Source organism: Ascaphus truei, chromosome 2, assembly GCF_040206685.1.
Source record: "Ascaphus truei isolate aAscTru1 chromosome 2, aAscTru1.hap1, whole genome shotgun sequence".
NCBI classification, from domain to species: domain Eukaryota; kingdom Metazoa; phylum Chordata; class Amphibia; order Anura; family Ascaphidae; genus Ascaphus; species Ascaphus truei.
Genome location: NC_134484.1, coordinates 189,595,717 through 189,610,732, shown reverse-complemented (window position 1 = coordinate 189,610,732; position 15,016 = coordinate 189,595,717).

The window sequence follows — 15,016 nt, the reverse complement described above, 5'->3', positions numbered from 1 at the left end:
ATCACACTCGACTCCTCTCTCACATTCAAAAGGTAGCTAAAACCTGTTGTTTTTTCCTCTGCAATATTACAAAGATACACCCTTTCCTCTGTTGCTCGACTGCTAAAACTCTGACTCAGGCCCTCATTCTCTCCCGTCTCGATAACTGTAACCTCCTGCTTTCCGGCCTTCCTGCCTCTCACCTGTCTTCCTGACAATATATCTAAACGCTGCTGCCAGAATCACTCTATTTTTTCCTAATTCTGTCTCAGCATCTCCCCTGCTGAAATCCCTCTCCTGTCTTCCTATTAAATCCCGTATCACACACTCAATTCTCCTCCTCACTTTACACTCTTCTGCCCCTCCTTACATCCCAGCTCTAATATCTCGCTATACACCATCCCGACTCTTGCGTTCTGCTCAAGGATGTCTTCTCTCTATCCCTTTTGTGTCTAAAGCCCTCTTCCACCTTAAACCTTTCTCATTGACTGCCCCACAGTGTGGAAAGCCCTTCCCCTCAATATCCAACTAGCACCCTTTCTATCCACCTTTAAGTCCCACCTTAAAACACACCTCCTTAACGAAGCATGAGTAGCTCCATGGCTAATACTATACACCTGATACATAAACCTTGACCCCTTGCAGACGCACTTACTAGAATGCCCTCCTACTGTCTCTGTATGTTCTTCCTACTTACCAATTTGATTGTAAGCTCTTCAGGGCAGGGATTCCTTTTCCTAAATGTCACTTTTATGTCCGAAGCACTTCTTCCCATTCTGTGTTATTTGTATTATTTGTTATTTATATTATTATGTTGTGTACTACTGTATATTACTGCTGTGAAGCGCTATGTACATTAATGATGCTATATAAATAAAGATATATATACACTGGCGACACGTTTAATTCGAGTAGGGCTAGTACCGCAAGCCGGGACATGTCCCGGCTTGCTAGCCCCACTCCCTTGGCGTGCCGCGCGTCACGCGTCATCGGGAGCCTGCGCCCCCTGCACGCGCGTCCAGGGCTCCCCGAGGGAGCCCTGGTGTCCCGCGATGTGGGGGACAGTGGCAGGGGGTTCCGGGTGACCCGGCGGACCCGGCAGCGGGGAGGAGAAAGCCCCGATCGGAGGGCGCTCCTCCGCGGCTTCGGCGCGCGCCTGGCACCCTGCGGCGCGCGCCAGGTTACTGCTGTGGCCGAGACCGGGCAAATGCTCGAATAAACTCGGCCGCAGCAGTACATACATACGTATTTACCAGACATTTATTTATGTCTCTGATATACATAGATCAAAGTGGTTTAAAGGTGCTAGATGCTACTGAATTAGAAAATCATATTTATTAAATATCGAGTTCATAATGTATTTTGATTTCAGTCTCATTACTCATTTATGTCTTCCACAAAGTTCCTGTTAATTCAGATATTCATTGCCAAGATTATGCGAGGTCGAAGGATTGCTTAAAGACGCCTGAGAGATTTTAGAGACACTTGTAGCATGCTCCCATGGTTTACAACTGCCTCCCTTGCACTGCAGAAAATCTTAACTCCTCCTAGTAAGAGGCAGGTGCAGACGTACACACAAAGAGACAGTTTTGGGGAAATTAAAACATGGCTTTATTTAGCCTGTACTTTTAAACACTGTACAGCATTGTAAGAGATGTGTGCAGAGGTATGCAAATGGAGACCGTTTTAGAGTGAAATTAATTTAAGGCTTTATTGCCTGTTCCTTTAAACATTGTAAACACAAAACATAAAATAAAAACCTACTCCACTTTGGAGAAATAACTAAACCTTACTCCAGCCCTATCTAACTGGGTGGGTAGCTAGGCTGCTTACTACCCCAAACAAATATATATATATATATATATATTCATACACAACAGTCCAACAAGAAGGTTTCTTATCTGTTTCTGTTGTTGTTGCTGTAGGGGAAAGCCTCTCTGTTCTCCTGGTCAGCATCCTTGTGTGTTATGGCACGATCTGTATCCAGGTATAGAGTTCTTGTCCCCTTGTCTTGCTGTCAGCATATAGTCCTTTGTGCATCAAGACATCATCTTTTCCTCAGGTCAGCCCAGTTGTGGGCTAAGGAAACCTCTACAGTCCTCCTTCTCCTTATGTCAACCCCAAATGTGAGCTAAGGAATCTCTCTCCTGTGTCTCACATGAGGCTTTTTAGAGCTCTCATTAGTCCAGGTGGAGACTAGTTAATTGAGTGGCTGTAATTAACTATCTCTCTGCTGGATTCTCAAAGCTCTGAGGCTGCTTTATTTAAACAGGGATAAGTCCCTGTTACAAGCATACAAAAACAAAATAAACAAAGCAACAAACACCTATCCCTGTGTAAGGGCTAACTCACTCCCCAGTCCCTTTACCAGCCTACCATCCAAAAGTATCAAGCAGTACCTTAAAGCAGGTGGCCCTTCAGGTCATTGGTGTCTGGGTGTCTTGGTGTGTGCTCAAGACTCTCTGCTCATATCAGCACAGTTGGGTCTAAGGAGTCCTTGTTCTCCTGTGTCAGCTCAGTTGTGTATTAAGGAGTCTCTCTTGATCTGTCCCCAGCAGGGTTTTTTTTACCCTCCTCTCATTACCCCGGGGGAGCTGGTTAATTGACTAGCTGCAATTAACCAACTCTGCTGGATTTTCAGGCCACTAGAGGCAGCTTTATTTAAACAGGTTTAACTCCCTGTTACACTTCTCAATACCTAACTGTCTTTAAACACATTTTGGGAAAGGTTGGTTCCCCTCAGTCATTCAGTTTGATGAGAAATTCTCAGTTGTGTTAATACAGTATTGTCACTTCCGAGTCAGAGTCCTTTATTTTAGCAGAGTCCAGATATGGTGATTGCAACGGATGCACCCCCATCCGGTTGGGGGGAGTTCTCTCAGGAGTGAGCAGTAAGAGGGGAGTTGTCTGAAGTTGGAATGCTTCTTCATATAAATGTTCTATAGTTGAAAGTAGCATACAGGGCTCTGTTAGCTCTACTCCCACACAAGCATCAGGAATATCAATTCCGCTTTTACATGGACAACAGAACAGTGGTTTCCTACATAAATCAGATGGGAGGTACTCACACTATAAGTTTTGCAAAGAATCCCTACAATTGGGCAACTGGGCACTTCAAAAAGACCAGCCTAGCAGTATCATATATCCCAGGTGTGTGCAGGTGTGTGCAGGTGTGTGAGCTTGCAGATGCTCTTGCATGACAAAAGATTACCCTGAGGATCGTTTCTCTAAAGTTGCTCCTGCAAATAGAAGATAAATTTGATCAGAGATCCCTGGACCTTGATGACACAAATGGCGAGAGCTTGCATGGATCTCCATCTCTGCAAGATAGCTCCTGATCTTCTATAAGGGGCATCTTCTAAGTGCTTGATATTTGCTGGAAATCTGTGAGTGCATACAGTAGATCGATACCCTGAATATCACTCATCATTTTATTCGTATTATTAAACTATATTGTTGTGCACCTTTGCATTTTTGGAGGATCATTGGAGATCCTCTGAGCCCAAGAGATCCAGTTTTTGTGAGCAACTACCAGGTGAGGGTTAATCTCCCACCAGTTGTTGCTACAGTAGGTGCCAAACCTGCAAATAAAAAAGAAAGCGCAAAAAAGGGAAAGAACACAATCAATAAAGATAATGACCTTTATATCAGACTTAATAAAAATGCATAGTATAATTCACTTAATAAAATAAGGATTCACATGAACCCACAATTCCACAGTAACAATGCACTAACTGGGGGTTAAAAGTATAAGTATTTCTAGAGAATGAAATGTTTTATTTGCACACAATAATAAAGTAAATATGAATAACTTGAAACTGTGACCCTGAAAAAGCTGCCGCACCCTACCCACGGACCCGGATCAAAACCTGACTGTTCTTGCTTGTCAAGGCACCAAATTGCAGGTCAAGGGTCGGTTAGTATACTCCCTATAGAGATAGTATACCTCCCTAATAGAGATATATTAGTATTTTATCTGGTAGTGTTAGGACTTGCGAACAGGGTCTGCCTTGTCGTGGCTCGCAAGCTTACAACGCTTTGGCCAAAGGGTTAAACTAAATTACCCCTTTTCAAGAGAATATATAAGTATTTTACTGTGTATTCTTGTCATATTGGATGTAGCATACAAAAATACAGTTTCTTCTTCCAAATTTACAATGTTCTTTTATTTTTATTCAAACTAGCTGGCTCTTCTTGGATGTCTTGGTCTGTAAAGAAAGAGACAATATAAATATTAATAATCGCAGATAAAGTAGTAGTGTGCTGCGCATGCTTCTCGCTGTGGAGCCTTGTTGAAACGCATACAGTATGCGTGTCACAGTATTTCTGCGCATGTGTGTCACTGTCGAACCTGGTTGAAACGCATATGCGTGTCAGCATTTCTGCACATGCGTGTCATTATGGAACCTGGTTGAAAATAAAATTACTGTCTGATACAGTACTTTACATTACCTGACGGTGTCTCTAGATGTCTTTCTTGCACGAATATGGTGCGTGTTATGCGTCTCATACAGTAGCATTTATTTTAGTGTATGTTTTGTTTTTAGGTTGCCATTCACTGCCAATGTGGTTATCTGTGCCCCAATGGGTGGCATACTGCAGGTTACCACAGTGACACTCAATAAGTTTATTGCCTACTGTGTATTTTAATGCACATTTTATTTTAATGTGTATTTATATTTTTTCAACACAAAAGCGCCATTAGCCATATTTCTACAGTATGTAGAACCCTAGACCGACCCAGTTTGAACATCAGGGGGCTGAATGTACCATTGTTAACTGCAGTTTAGGAGACGGATCTGTAGGGTAGAATAGGGAGTATACAAAACACAGAAAACCCTAGCAAGATCTTTTTGGGAACCCCTGAGCCCCCACAAAATATATATGTATATAAGTATCAAAAAGGAGAGCTATTGAGCGTGGCATATGTATACAAAAAACGACAGAGAAGCCCAATGCTACATCCAATATGACAAGAATACACAGTAAAATACTTATATATTCTCTTGAAAAGGGGTAATTTAGTTTAACCCTTTGGCCAAAGCGTTGTAAGCTTGCGAGCCACGACAAGGCAGACCCTGTTCGCAAGTCCTAACACTACCACATAAAATACTAATATATCTCTATTAGGGAGGTATACTATCTCTATAGGGAGTATACTAACCGACCCTTGACCTGCAATTTGGTGCCTTGACAAGCAAGAACAGTCAGGTTTTGATCCGGGTCCGTGGGTAGGGTGCGGCAGCTTTTTCAGGGTCACAGTTTCAAGTTCAAGGTAAGGTGTGGCAGGGTAGATGAGGTCACAGTACCAAAGTCAGAGCAAGGTACAGCAGAGTAGACGGGGTTACCGTTCCAAGTTCAGGGCAAGGTGCAGCAGTGTTAAATGGTGTCAAGGTTCCAAGGTCAGGGCAAGGTAGAGCAAACAGGGTCCATGTTCCAACAGAGGTTCAGCAAAGCAAAGCGTAAGAGGATAGCAGACGGGGTACAGGAGCACAAGAAAAGAGATACCTTACTCAGTCAAAGGACTGGCCACATTGGTGATCATTTGTAGGCCATGGCCAGGTGCATACAATTAATTCAAAGAGGAAGCCAACGTCCTGTTTCAACAGCCATCTTCGTGCACCTGGTGAAGTCAGAGGAATGTCCATGTTGGTGAACCTGGCGACTCCTCACAGTGATGTATCAACGTGTTTACACCATTTGAGACTTCGCCCAGAGCAATACAATTTGATGCATCTCAAGCTAATCTGTGTATCCTATTGACACCCTCAAATCACAAGCTGACTCCCAAAGCACAAAACTTGGAGCCAAGACCTTGATACATTGATGCCAGGAAACAATGGATGAAAACGGCGCAATCTGCATCAATTTTGCTCCACATTTGCATTAATAAATCTCTCTTCCAGAGATCCCAAGTATTTTTCTTATATCACTATTGTAACACTAGTCTTTCAATTACAAGACATGTCCCAGGCCATATGGGTAGAAAGACAGCTGTATATCGAATATCTTATGTCTTTATTAAAGGCTGTGTTATAAATACACTTGTGTTATTTACATCCCTGTGTGTGTTTTCATTGTCTGACCTACGGCCACATGCTCATTAAGCAAGATAGCACTGTTCGTTAGAGAGGAGAGGGACTTGGGCTCCCAACTTAGCAGCTAGATGTCAGTCTGAGGAGAAAGAGGAGGGGTTACAAGTATTATTCAGAAGGAGAAATATAGTTGTCTAGCACCTGCCAGACATCTTATCAACAACAAAGTACAATATCCTGACATTGAGATCTTTATCTGGCATCCAGACTGAACCAGCAGCTTCATGCCTCTTCAGAAAGATAGTACATTTTTGCTTTTCATTTGCTGGTCAGATAAGAATTCCCACGTCAGGCGTCTTATTTAATCTTTAGCACCCATCGCTTTAAAAGCACAGTTGTTTCACACTCTCAGAGATTACATTCTGTAACATGGACATTGAGGTACAGTAAATGCTTCACAGATGTGCACAGCTGAATGCAAAATTACATGAAGGTGTATAAATATAAACACACTTTGTTTGTAGTGCGATATTTATTTTGTGCGTATTTTTGAGATACAGTAACTAGGGTATTACGCAGATGGACTTGAAAAAAAGGTTTTCTTCCAACAGGGACCTGTATTTTTAAAAAAAGGTTTCCTTATTCTGTATGCTATTTTGATGCTTTTCCTTAATATTTATCCTTTTTCTAACAGTTCTTAAGAAGTAGAAGCAATTACTTTGCAGATTAGAGTTAGCTTTAGAAAACAATATCGTTGTTTTTGTATGAAAATGCAGACAGGGTGGCTGTATTTGTTCATAAGACAAAAAATAAAAAAGGAATTGTATGTATGACCCCCTGCTGTGTTAATCGGATGGGCCATTAAGAATCTCACAGAAATGTTGAGGCATTTACTTTGAGACTGCCCCAGAATCTCCCAGAATTTCCCAGGTAAGTGTTCTAATACTGATGGTTGCATCTGTAGCATTCATTGTTATGTAATTGTGCTGTTCTTTTACATTTTCCCGTAATTAGTGGATGGGTCACACTACTTAGTATTTCTTATTCTGTATTCTACTTTACATATTTCCTAGTATTTTATGTATATAGCAATAGTGGAACTTTGTTGCACAGTATAATGTACAATGCAATCTAAGCAAAAAAATCTAGCTTTGAATTGACATACACGTATTGTGCACACAGGTCTTTAAAGAAATACAATAGAGCAAATAAAAATATCACTTATGAGCAAATTCACATGTCTCAGACAGGCCTGCAACCTGATCTTTCACCATTATCTCTTAGTATACAGTAATTCCACTGTAGCCAGGGATTGTGGGTAATGCCATGCAAATTAGTACACAGTGTCACTGTAAGAGATGTGAGTAGAGGTACATTTAATGGAGACCGATTAGGGTGAAATTAAATCCTTGCTTTATTGCACCTGTTCCTTTAACAAGGAAAAACATACAAAAAACAAACAATATAAAGGCCTACTCCACGTGGAGAATAAATAAACCTTTACTCCAGCCCATTCTAACTGGGTGTGTAGCTAAGCTGATTACCATCCTAAACATATATATACGCAACAGTCCAACAAGAAAGTCTCTTATCTGTTTCTGTTGTTGTATCTGTAGGGGTTGTCAGCATCCTGGTGTGCTATGGCACTCTGTGTCCAGGTATAAGAGGTCTTGTCCCCTTGTCTTGCTGTCAGCATACAGTCCTTTTGTTTGCATCAATACATTATTTTCCCCAGGTCAGCCCAGTTGGGGGCTAAGGAAATCTCTGCAGTCCTCTTTCTCCTTATGTCAGCCCAAATGTGAGCTAAGGAATCTCTCCTGTTGCTCACATCAGGCTTTTTCCAAGTGTCCTAATCAGCCAAATGGAGTCTGGTTGATTGCTTGTGTGCAATTAACCAGCACACTGCTGGATTTAGAGGCAGTTTCTCTCAAACAGTGATAAGTCGCTGTTACATACCTCCCCTGTTTATGGGAAGTTCGGGCTTACAACGTCCAAAGCCCATCCTTCCACTCTCACTAGATATATCCCTGCAGATCGAATGAGAGTGGAGGAAGAATGAGAGCCCTCAGTCCTGCTGGAATTGGAGCCCTTTCTCCAGGTCAGTAATGTCTACTCAAGAAGGTGTTTGAGCTTAGCACTCTTTAGTCGCTTGAGGAGGACTTTTCCCAAGCACAGTCTTTCTTCTGACCGCTTGGTCATGTATTTTCCCTGCGTCGGGCGATCCTTTCTTCTCTGAGTTTAGGGTGACCACCTGCATTGGGTTCTGTAGCCATATTCACGGGTGGTTCAAGCTGGGTGGAGTCTTTATCCATACCGATTGACTCCCGTGGTGTCTCAATTTGGTAGTTACCTAGTGTTGTGGTGTGTAGCGGTGTGAATACCGAAACAGTTCTGCCTCAATCTAGCCAAAGACAGTATCTTTCTAGCGGCTATCTTCATTGTGAAGAATATGGCTTGGGCCCTGGGGCCACAGTAGCTTGACTGTATTGGTATTGCGCTTCTCAGTCATAATTCAGTTCTTCTTTCCTGATTTGTGTGGAAAGCCAATCGTAGTACTGAGATGGCATTGTGGGTGTGCTTATAGCTTGCTTGGTTGTGATGTAGAACCTATATCTAGATTGAATCACACTTGCAGCTTCCTTCATTTTTTTGTATTATCTTTGCTGCAGACACTTCCTAACATTTGACTGGAGTAAGATTACACACTGCTTCAAATGTTCATAATTCTATCTTTGACGTTGCATTCTCCATATGGATTGGAGAAGGCAGGCTGCTTTATTCTGGCGATTTAGCCGATGAGTTTCCATTCCTCTGTAGGCAGCCTGATGGTGATCGCTGCAGAGCGTTTGCACAGATACATTTCTCTTTCCAACCTTGTTTAGACAAGAGCTTTGTAGTACTTCTGAATTACTCTGCTGCTTTTCTCCCTTTTTAAGAAGTTTAGCTCATTAGCGAGAGAATCCTGTTTCTGGAGCTTGCTCTGAGTGTGCATCAACGCATTCTTCATTATATTTTGGAACTCCGCGGATTTCTTCGCTCGGGGAGCAGCTGTTTGCCTCAGTTTCTGGACCTTCTTGTGCTCCCTCTTGTACCGAGTTACCTGGCCTCTAAGCTTGGCCTCCATCAATGCTCTGGTGATGCTCAGGGTAGCCTTCAGTATCTCATGCTGCTTTGCGTGGACACACTGGGTAATCAGGCTTTCCTGCAGGCTCCTGCAGATTTTCTTCCTGCAGACATCGCTGCTTCTCTTCGGCAATCTGTAGGTACGTACGCAGACCTTGCAGTTGGTTCTGCAGTAGATGCTCTGCTTGTGTGCGTTCCTCCAATGCTTTTAATTTTTCATATTCAAATAGTTTCATCATTTCATCATTTTTTCTAGCTCATGAAGCTTTTCATTCATTTCATTGACGTGGTCAGACAAATCAGACAAATCAGAATTTTCTGCTTTCAGCATTGTATTGTCTCTTTTTAAAGACTCTTTAATATTCAGGGCCTCCTTGTAGTCCTCCTTCCATTTACACACTTCTAAATTGAGATTCCCGGTCTCCTGGCGATAGACTTCTATCTCTAGGTTGAAGGTGTAAAGCTCCTTCTGAGAGACTTTAAGATCTATACGAAGACTGTAGACAGCTTTTTGAGAGATGTCCAGGCCTCATTGAGACTGTGCAGTTCCTTTTTAGAGACTTCCAGTTATGTGCAGCAACTGCTGATCTCTTGGTGTGAGGCATCCAGTGCTGCGAGGAAAGTATGAACATCATTCTGCGACATGTCCACCTCTGTCAGGTCATTGTTGACCTCCCGGTGTGAGGCATTCAGTTCTAAGCAAAAAGTGTGAACCTCATTCTGAGACTTCCACCTCCTTCATGGCAATTATGAACCTCTTGCTGAGAGAGACGAATCTCTTTCAGTGCCTACTCGTACGGTTGTTTCAGATTAGCAATCATTCTATCACATTGGCTCTGATTTTCGTCCATGGTGGTAATAGTAACGTTTGCTGTCTTCAGCTCAGTAATGTGGTTCTCTAAGTCACTACATAAGCGACGATCTGTGTTCATCACTGTACACAGTCAAAGGCGATTGAGAACAGATCACTCTGTAGGCAGGCATCCTGGCAACCTGCAGTGCATCTTCAGGGCTGGTCAAGGGATCATCACTCACTGGTTCCGGCTCCGCTTCCCTGGTATGGTCGGTTGAGGGTTCCTCACTGTTAGCACCGGACAGACACTTCTTTGGGTTACACGACTTCTGCCTTGGGCCATCTGGATATTCTGTCATCCACGTGAAACCTCCATTTTCTCTAGGCTGCAGGGCATCTCGGACCCCCTTTTTCTCCGCATGATCTGTGGACATGTCTGTTCCTTCCACGATAAGTGAAGAGCCGCTTTTCTTTTTCCGCCATTTTGTTTTGGACGATTCCATCCAATCAGGGATACTGGGGTCCCCATCTTTATTTGAAACTTCAGCAGCTTCACTGTATCCGCCAGGCTTTTCTTGCAGTTGCATTAGCTGACAGGAATATTCGGGGTCATAGAGACCTGTTTATTCGGTACGTACCGAGTTTAGGCACCTCAACCATTCTTGGGGTGTTTTGTGGGTGTGACTCGGTTCGGGTTCCCCATAAGAGATATCTTCATCCTTATCCGTATCCTCATAGGATCGTAAGGGCCACTCTTCCTTGGGGTAGGGTTCATTACAGGAACGCCACATCTTGTCCTCCATTTTGGTGCTATCAGGTGTATTTTTCTTCCTGACCCTGTGAGGTGCTATTGTAGCTGTTTTCACGGTATTCGCAAGAACCCCAGCTGGTAGTCCTACAGATGAGCAGACTTTGCTTCCAGAGTTTGTAGCTCTCACAGGCGTCTCTGTAGACTTTTTCTTTTTCTTCTTTACTTTTGTATGTTCTGAAACATCAGCAGTGCTGTCCACACATTCCTTCTCATCAGTGATACAGGATGTGCCCTTGCCAAGTAAAACTTCTGTATCTTCCTTGTGACCACAGCACATTGCTTGCTGCTGCAGTTCCTTGGCACGTTGAAAAAAATATTCCTCTGGCTGGAGCCCTTTTTCTGGGGCCACATAGGAATCAGCCTCATGATCCGAATAAGGCCTGAAGGGACACTACACCGTGTGGCTGGGCTCTTTACACCAAGAACACATTTTCTTCCACATTCTTGTAGAGTCTGTATTTGACTTCAGCTGGGTGGCCATTTTAAAATCCCATGCGGGTTTTTTTTCTTTCACAAGTGCTCGGGTAGACTCTGGTCACAGCATCAGTCCTTGTGCGGGTCACCATCTGTCACAATCCTCTCAGTCAAACTGTGGTGTTGTGGCTTTCTTAAGTGCAGTGTTTTTTTCCTGCCTGGATGTTGAAGTCCTTTAATTCTGGTCACTGCTGCACATGATTCTTTGTTTTGTTGCTCAGGCTGTTTGCAGGAACTGTATGCAGGCAAAAGCATAAAAATTCACAGGCAGTCTCCGGGGCCCTCTTGAACTTCAAGGGCCACCTCTCATCCCGCTTCTGACACCATATGTAAGAGATGTGTGCAGAGATACATTTAATGGAGACCGATTAGGGTGAAAATATATCTTGGCTTTACTGCGCCTGTTCCTTTAACAAGGAAAAACATACGAAAACAAACAAAATAAAGACCTACTCCACTTTGGAGAATAACTAAACCTTTACTCCAGCTCTTTCTAACTGGGTGGGTAGCTAAGCTGGTTGCCACCCTAAATTTAACTATGTTACCATCTCCCACTGTCCTGCTCTCACCGTGACTCTGTCTCCGGTCATTTCTGCTGTGTGTGAGTGTGTGAGCCGTTCCAGCAGCAGGTCTAAAGGCAACTCTCTCTCTCTCTCTCTCTCTCTCTCTCTCTCTCTCTCTCTCTCTCTCTCTCTCTCTCTCTCTCTCTCTCTCTCTCTCCTCACCTCACCATTTCCATCTCTCTAGTGTTTGACAGCTGCAGACGCATTTATGATACCTATCACGGTTCTGTATGTATTACACATTTTTTATTTTATTGTGTTGCTCTCACTAATTGGGTAGAGCTTTAGGGTATGTGCTAGTTGCACTTTAATCACATAATTATTGTTATATCACTATCAGTGGTGATTTAGATGCGCACTTAATTTCTCTATTAGACAACAAAAGAGTCTCATCTGTTTCTGTTGTTGTAACTGTAGGGGAAGGCCTCTGTTCTCCTGGGTCAGCACCCTTGTGTGCTATGGCACTCTCTGTGTCCAGGTATAGAGGTCTTGTCCCCTTGTCTTGCTGTCAGCATACAGTCCTTTTGTGGACATCAAGACATGTATGCATGTATTTATTTATATAGCGCCATTAGTGTACATAGCGCTTCACATTAGTAATACATGTGACAATCATATAAATAACAAATAATATAAATAACAGATCATGGGAATAAGTGTTTCAGACATAAAAGTAACATTTTGGAAGAGGAGTCCCTGCTCCGGGGAGCTTATAGTCTAATTGGTAGGTTGGGAGAACGTACAGAGACAGTAGGAGGGAGTTCTGGTAAGTGCGTCTGCAGGGCCAAGCTTTATGTATCGTGTGTTCAGAATATCCACAGTGCTATTCGTATGCTTCTATAAGCTAGTGTGTCTTAAGGTGGGTCTTAAAGGTGGATAGAGAGGGTGCTAGTCGGGTACTGAGGGGAAGGGCATTCCCGAGGTGTGGGGCAGTCAGTGAAAAAGGTTTAAGGCGGGAGAGGGCTTTAGATACAAAGGGGGTAGAAAGAAGACATCCTTGAGAAGAACGCAAGAGTCGGGATGGTGCATATCGAGAAATTAGGGATGAGATGTAAGGAGGGGCAGAAGAATGTAAAGCTTTAAAAGTGAGGAGAAGAATGGAGTGTGAGATGCGGGATTTGATCGGAAGCCAGGAGAGGGATTTCATGAGGGGAGATGCTGAGATGGATCTAGGAAAGAGTAGAGTGATTCTGGCAGCAGCGTTTAGGATAGATTGTAGGGGAAACAGGTGAGAGGCAGGAAGGCCGGACAGCATGAGGTTACAGTAATCGAGGCGGTAGAGAATGAGGGCCTGAGTCAGAGTTTTAGCAGTCGAGCAACAGAGGAAAGGGCGTATCTTAGTGATAACGCGGAGGTTAAAGCGACAGGTTTTAGATATGTTTTGAATGTGAGGGGCGAATGTGAGAGAGGAGTCGAGTGTGACCCCTAAGCAGTGTGCTTGGGCTACTGGGTGAATGATGGTACTTCCAACAGTAATGTGGAAGAAGGTAGTAGGGCCAGGTTTGGAAGGAAGTATAAGGAGCTCTGTTTTTGCCATGTTAGGTTTCAGTCGGCGGACGGACATCCAGGATGATATTCCAAGACATCATATTTTCCTCAGGTCTCTGCAGTCCTCTTTCTCTTTATGTTAGCCCAAATGTGAGCTAAGGAATCTCTCTCCTGTTTCTCACATCAGGGTTTTTCTCAGGCTGCAGCCAGGCTGAAAGTGGCACTCGAGCGCCGTGACATCATGCACTCTGCTAAACCGGGCGTTTGCTGGCCACCTAGTTGCGCGTGCGTGGGGGGGTCGGGGGTACGGCCATAACATCACAGAGCTGGTTCGCCCTCATTGGGCGAACCGCCCATGTGACGCATCAGCGAGAAGCCAAATCAAATTTAGTTGTCTTGCCAGGCAGCAAGCGCACGGGCACGTGCACACACGCTCGCACTCACCCTGGACAAGGGCATTCAGAGTTATCACTCTGATCGCGCTGAGCGTGAATGTGCGCGTACGGTTCGCTCCACCCTGGTCGCAGCCTAAGAGCCCTAATCAGCCAGGTGGAGTCTGGTTGATTGCCTGTGTGCAATTAGCCAGCACACTGCTGGATTTAGAGGCAGTTTCTCTCAAACAGTGTCAAATCCCTGTCACAGTCACCTTTTGCTTCAAATCCATTTTAACATGGACCCCTATAAGATTATGCCTGCCGCATTACACAGCTTTTTCAGAACAGCCTGCGTTAAGATGCATTGCCAGTAAACATACTCACAGTCAGCTGTTTCAACCTTTTTGGGTCTCATCAGTGTGAGGCTGCTTTTCCTGGTTTTCCTGTTTTAAGCTGGGATGGGTTTCAACCACACATTATTTGCATATCATTTCCCAGAATCCCAATCTGCAGTGGAAGCTATGTTTGCTAGGAGATAATGGTGGAAAGCAGGGTTGCAGGGCTGTCTGAGGCATATGAATGTGATATATTCATTTGCTGTATGCTATACGGTGGAGGGTTTTTGTCCTTTTTTTTTACCCACCCTAACCTATTTAATGTGTGTAAAGAAATAGACAAATACTGGAACAATTTTATAATTAAGATAACTTTCATAATATCATGTCTGCTACAGTGTTCATTTTCTAGAAAATGCTTAGTAGATTTTGACTCTTCCTAACTTCTCACTTTTATGTCTTCTAGTGACATCCAGATGCGTCTCTTGATTTATGATGTGTTGCACCAAAGAAATAGCTGGGAAATGACCTTGAAATTATTTTCCTGGCATGTACACACCAGATGCAGGTCACTGACAGTCTTTGTTATGCAGACACTATTGCTTGCTGACTTCTTAATCAGCAAATGTGAGGTGTCATGTTACAGTCTCTTAACTGTCTTCCTGGTCAGAGGTTGAAGCCTTCTTAACAGCCGTGCTGTCATGGGAAGTCTCCCTACCTTTTCCACCTGCTTCCTGAAGGAGAAGCAAAAGTAAAACATCAACACCTGAACACAAGAGAGATAGGCTGCTGTCAGTGTCCCATAACCCTAACGGCAAACCAGTGTTGTGTTGTATAGCACATCCTATTCCCTGGCATTGGTTCTAAACGGACTTTTACCTGATACAACACGCATTTTATCCATTACACTTCTCAGGTGTAAGATCCTAAAGAGACTTCAGAAAGTCTATTAGACCTTATATCTTTAAACAACATCTAACAGGGACTCTTTTGAAGACTTCTATATTATTTTTATAGCATCTAAGATTATACATGCTGTTC